The sequence below is a fragment of the Octodon degus genome, unplaced genomic scaffold (genome assembly GCF_000260255.1).
Source record: "Octodon degus isolate 3935 unplaced genomic scaffold, OctDeg1.0 scaffold00034, whole genome shotgun sequence".
In the NCBI taxonomy this organism is placed as follows: Eukaryota; Metazoa; Chordata; class Mammalia; order Rodentia; family Octodontidae; genus Octodon; species Octodon degus.
The window spans coordinates 14,778,479-14,784,367 of NW_004524610.1; the positions used below are offsets into that span (position 1 = coordinate 14,778,479).

The following is a 5,889-nucleotide window of genomic DNA, read 5'->3' on the forward strand; positions in this document are numbered from 1 at the left end:
TGAACTTCCAGCCCCTGCATCTGTCTAAGCAGGCGCTTTAATCCCCTGAGCTATTTGGTTGGCCCAGTCAATCATTTTTAAAGCCTATCCTGGGCTCATTACTGTTTATTCTATACTTGGGATGATAATCCAGCGCTTATTTTGCCCGGGTGGCCCAGGTCACTGGGACCCGTGTCCCTGTCCCTCGGCTTTCTGGCAAGGTGAGGCGTTCTGCATCTGGCTCATCCTGGCTGTGGCATTCCCTGAGGGTGGGCTGGATGGTGTCCTCAGGGTCATCTCCCCACCTGCTGGCCCGGGGAGTGCAGGCTGGCTGCAGGGCTGTTCTCCCCTTTGCCCTTTCACCTCAGAGAAATGGGCTGCAAGGTGAGCGCTGCAGGTGCACTCGGGCGGGGTGATAAGCACTGGGTATTCCTTGCCCCACACGCCAGTGCCTCCTGAACACCAGTGAGCAGGGATATAAGAAGAGAGGTGCTGCTCCAGGCAGTCCTTCTCCAGCTCTCGGGTGCAGAAAGACACTTGGGGTGCAGAGGATGCCACCAGTGAGTCCGGACCCCTGCACTGTGTGACCTCCGCTGGTGCACTGCAGACCCTGCTGGGCCAGGCAGTGTCCCCAGGGCATGGGTCTAACTGCAGACCTTGTCATCTCCTCTCCTGTCCTGAAGAGAGGAGGACACAGGGTGCTGGGTGGGGATGACTGCAGGAGCTTCGTCAGGAAAAGACAGATCCTGACAGGCTAGAGTTTTTTGGCTTGGGGGGATCAACTCAGACCTTTGCTGGCCAGGCAGGTGCTTATGCCGCTTTTGGGATCCACAGAAGAGGCCCATGGTGGGGGGCAGGGGGAGCCTTCTCTTGGCGGTGGGCTGCTGGGGGCATCTGGCTCGCACAGCCCTAGGTTCAGAGCAAGAGGTGGAGGTGCTTGGTTGCCTTGTGGTTTGGGCACCATTCTGCGAACACACAGATAAATAGCTAAATCTGCCTGCAAGTTCATGAACGGCCTTAACAGTGCTGTGAATTAACAATTTCTTCTTCCTTAAGCTCACCCTTGAATTTAGCTTTTCAAAAAATTTTAACCTGTCTAGAAAATTAATCTTTTCTTTCTTTCTTTGTATTTTTTATCCCCTCCTCTCTCTCTGTCTTGCTCTCTCTCCCTGTCCCTTTCCTCCTCCCTCTCCCCCTCCCTCTCCCTCCCTCTCTTGTACATACTTACCATACATATCAGTCACATTCATACATTCATTTTGGGGAATTTGTACCTGTACGTAGTCTTAATTCTTCTTTTCTCCCTTCCCTTCCTCTCCCTTCAACCCTTTCTCCCTTCCCTGTTTACAAAAACTTTGTTTCCATTTTTCCCTTCCATTCTTTGTCTTTCTAAAAAATTTCTTTTTCCTTTGAAAAATTATTTTTTAATTATCATTTCCAGCTTTACAGTTTACTAGTAGAGTCTTCTTGATTATTTTCCTCAAATGCTAGGGTAATTCATTGAGAAACACAAGTGGTAATTATTGGCTTATGTATGAAAGGTGTCCAGAATCTTTTTGATTTTTTTTTTTTTTTTTTTTGAGACCAGGGTCTCACTATGTATTTTGGGATGGTCTTGAATTCACTCTTGTAGCCCAGGTTGCCCTCAAACTTAGAGAGACCCTCCTGCCTCAGCTTCCCATATTCTGGGATTACAGGCATGTGCAGCATGCCTGGCTCTCTTTTTGGGTTATTAACTTTTATTTTATTTTTTTTTTTTTTTTTTTTTTTTTTTTTTTTTTAAAGACAGGGTCTTGTATGTAATTCAGATTAGCCTTAAACTCACTGTAGTCCAGGCTGGTCTTGAATTTAACAAGAGCCTCCTGCATCAGTCTCCCAAGTGCTGGAATTACATGTGTGCACCATCACACACAGCTCTGGGTTATTAACTTTAGTACAGAGAAGAATCTGGTAGCATTACCTGTCCTAGAAACTAGTTCAACAACCTCTACCCTGTGGTGCGCAGTCACTGCCCAGAGCTGCGTTTTCTGTTGTCAGTAGCTCCCAACAGATTCCTGCTACCCCGAGAGCTTTGCTCTGACTTTCTCTGCTGTCCACGCTGCTGTCCTGGAATGCTCAATGAGATATGCCTGCTATTGCCTCCCTTTCCCAGTGAGGAAAGAGATAAAAGCCCAGATGACAATGTGACAGTGTGGAGCTTCTCAAAGTGCTTGTGCTTAACTTAGTTGGTTAAGGAATTCCACTTGGCCTCTTCATAGAAAGACATCTTCATTTTCCTCTGTCATTCTCATGTCTTCTGTCCTTCCTTCCTCTCTCCCCTTTACCTCCCTGCCTCCTTCCCTCACTCTCTTCCTCCCCCTCCCTTTCTTCCTCCTTCCCTCACTCTCTTCCTCCTTCCATCCCTTCCTTCTATCCGTCTTTTCATAAGATAGACTCTTTTCTGGAGACAGAATCTCACATGTAGTCCAGGCTGGCCTGGAATTCACCTTGCCGCGTAGCCAGAGGCTGGTCTCCAGTTTGAGGCGCGCCTCCTGCCTCAGCCCTCTGCGTGCCGGGCTTGCAGGTGTGAGCCACCAGGCCCAGCATCATGTTACTTCTTGCAGAGTTGGAGTTCTGTTTAGAAAGTCCGCGTGTGTGCCTATGGCTTCAAGTATTTCTCCTGTTTTACCTTTCTGAAAACTCAGTGTTTCTTTCTTTCTTTTTTTTTTTTTTATCTAGGTTTTTGACCCATTTTTGTTTGATTCTCATACAGGGTGAGAGTCGTGGATCTAGATCCATTGTTCTGCACGTAGGTGACCAGTTTTCTGAGCACCACTTGTTAAAGAGGCTGTCTTTTCTCGGGCTTTCGATGGCAGCCCTTTCAGCCATCCCCAGGCGTGGGGCCGGGCCGCGTCTTCTCCTCGCTCGCTCAGTCCTGTGTGTCTCCCGTCTTCATGGCGGCGCCTCGCTATTTTCAGTACTGACCTTGTAGCTCCCTGACTTCAAATCTGGGGTTAGTGTACCTCCTTGCACTTGGCTCTTTTTGTTCAGGGCTGCTCTGGCGGTTTTTCTGGGTCTCTTCTGGCTCTACATAAATTTAAGGTTTTTTCTAGGTCTGTGAAGAGTATTTTGGTATTTTCATTAGACATATTAAATGTGTACATTCCTTTTGGCAATATGGCCATTTGACAATACCGATTCAACCTATCCGGGACAGGAGGTGTCTTCTTCCACAGTGCTTTGGTCGTGAGGTGTGTGCTAGGGGTCTGCAGACGTTGCCAGCATACAAATGACTGCCTGCATGCATCCCTTTTCTGTCGCGTGTGTTGGGCATGGCCACCGTGGACAGCTGCATAACAGATGTCCAGGGCCATCCTTCCAGCAGAGTCTCTTGCTCTTGTGTGCATTCTGTTATCCCTTGGACTGCTACAGCAGTCCTGCTACAGCTCTTCAGCTACTGTTGAAAGTGGATTACTACAGAGTTACAACCATGAGTGGGAGGAGCAAGTACCCTACTGGGGACCCAGGTTGTGACATGAAGAAAGAGTTGTAGGTAGTTAGGTAAGCTTTGGGGAAGTTGTATTGTCCCTGGGGGAGCCTCTGATGACCCCATCCCTAGTGAACTGGGTATTTTTTGGGGCACTGTCATGTCCTGAGTCCCTCTGGGCCCCTACAGCCACCCAGCAGCACAGTGTCACCAGGACCCGAGCTGCTTGCAGGTCTCATGGCTGCTGGTTTCCTGAATGTCCCCATTAGAGTTCCAGCCTGTTTTGTTCCCTGGTGCTTCTCTAGTGCTAGCTCAGAGCTTGACCTGTTATAGGGCTCAAGCAATCTTTGTTAAGCACTGAGTAAGTGGATCGGCAGAGGTTGGATTTGAATCCTGCGCATTTTGAAGCTGGAGCTGCTTCCGAGTTCAGTTGTCTCTGTGAGAGACTGAGTTCGAGTTCTGTGCCCTCATTCAGGCTTGAGGTTGCCTATTGGCAAGTGCTTTGACCAGTTGTGTGAGCCACTGCATGCATCATTTCCCTGAAGCGGGGGGCGATGTTCTCCAGGGAAGCCAGTGTCCCTAGGATGATCCTGGGGGCCAAGAGCCAGCCAGGCAGGAACAGCTGGCTGTGCAGAGGTAACATCTGCCCTGAACTCACGGTGCTCACAGCTGTCCACAGCACATCCCGTCTGCGAGGCTTCTTGGGATCATGCATGGGACACAGACCATGCAGCGTCTCAGCACTGATTGACTGAGCTGGGTCCAATCCTACTGGGAAAGAAATCTCTGGAACATACACAGTGTGTTCTGAGCTGTGCTCTGAGCTCCCCCGAGCTGCTTCTCTTTTTGCAGAGAGCACGCAGCCTGCCGGGAGGGCCCCAGCAGTGAGTTGGCCGGCCCTGTCTGTGGAGGGCCAGCTGCTGGCTCTGTCAGTCTCACTCAATATCCAGTCCAGTGACTGTTTCCTAAGAAACATCCGGGTGTAGGTTCATTGTACACATCCTGTATATGATACAGATTCGCTGAAGCACTTTAATTGGATGAGCTCCAATGAGCAAAAATGGGAAATTGATGCCTTTCCCTCAAATTACGTTAAATGAAACCACAGCTTGGTGATTTTCAGCTTATGCTTGATGCAGAAAATACAGGGAGGAATCAATCCAGGGCTCCTTGTGTTCACACAAATGTGGGGTGGGGGCTGGGCCAGGACAGGCAGGGCCCACAGAGCTGCCCGAGGACACCGGGCAGAGCAGGTCCAGCCTTCGGTCCCCTGTGGGCCCCACACGGCAGGCACGGCCACACCTGCTTGGCCTCCAGCCTGCTGAGTCCCTGGCGCCCAGCTGCATGGTCCTTGGCCAGTTGTTTATCCCCACATAACCGCCTCCTTGAACTTCTAGGGGTCCTCTCAGAACCACCCTTGTGACGTCACGGCCAGAATGGAGCAGCTCTGTAGGAAACTCTTAGAAAATGGTCTGAGCTAGCTCGCTGGCCCCCAAGTTTGCTTTTCTTTATGAAAAAGTAGAACACCATTATATATAAATAACACATCCTTATTCATTCTTTATAAATTGATTTATTGCTGGATTTTTCTATTTAATATTTTCAGATCATGGTTGGCTGAGTATATAGCTATTACAGCAAAATAATAGATCACATTATCCAATATGTTAAATCACCTACACATTTAATGTATAACTTAACATATAATGATATAGTTTACTGCATCATATTAAAAGCGAAGCTCAGCACTCTTTTCTAGGAGTGAACTCAGGCACACCATGTCCACGCAGGCACTGTCCACCTTGCCTTACGCGTTAGTCATACTACCCAGCGCTCATAACTGAAAGGAGGAGAGGACTATGTCTGGTTCATGTTTCGGAGGACTCAGTCTGTGGTTCGTTGGCCGCAGGGCGGAAATGGCCTGGCAGAGGGCCTGGTGAGGAAACGCACCCGGCCCTTAGCAGCCAGGGAACAGAGAGCGGGAGGAGCCAGGAACAGGACTGCAGTGTCAAAGGCCTCGCACTTCCACCTCTGAACATGAGACTTTTGACCGAAACTATAAAATTCTACACTGGCCCCTAAGCTCATGCATAGCTCAATGTATAAAATGCACTCAGTGCATCTCTAACAGTTGCCAACGTTTTCCTAACTGTAGCGTTGTTGAGAAGTCCAAGCACTAAGTCTCCTCTGAGTTTTAAAGCAAACACTGAAAATTAAGAAGTTAAATATTTCTCGTATATAATGGCATGGATTTTATATATTGCTGAATTTTTCATTGCTGTTTTGAAAGGGAAGGAATAGGGAAAAGAAAGAAATCAAGGAGGCGGCGAGCTGGCGCAGTGGTCTGGGCGGCTGGCGGCGGAGCGCGAGGTCGCCGGTTCGCGCCCCCGTCCCGCCTGTCTCTCTGTTTGGGGCTGGAGAGATGGCTCAGTGGTCTAAAGCAC

General features: G+C 49.2%; 1 protein-coding gene across 1 annotated transcript in view; it reads left to right on the top strand.

Moving 5' to 3' along the window:
* Positions 1–5,889, top strand: part of Enpp1 (ectonucleotide pyrophosphatase/phosphodiesterase 1) — a 57,410-nt gene that overhangs the window by 14,116 nt on the left and 37,405 nt on the right. The gene's annotated exons all lie outside the window — the stretch shown is intronic.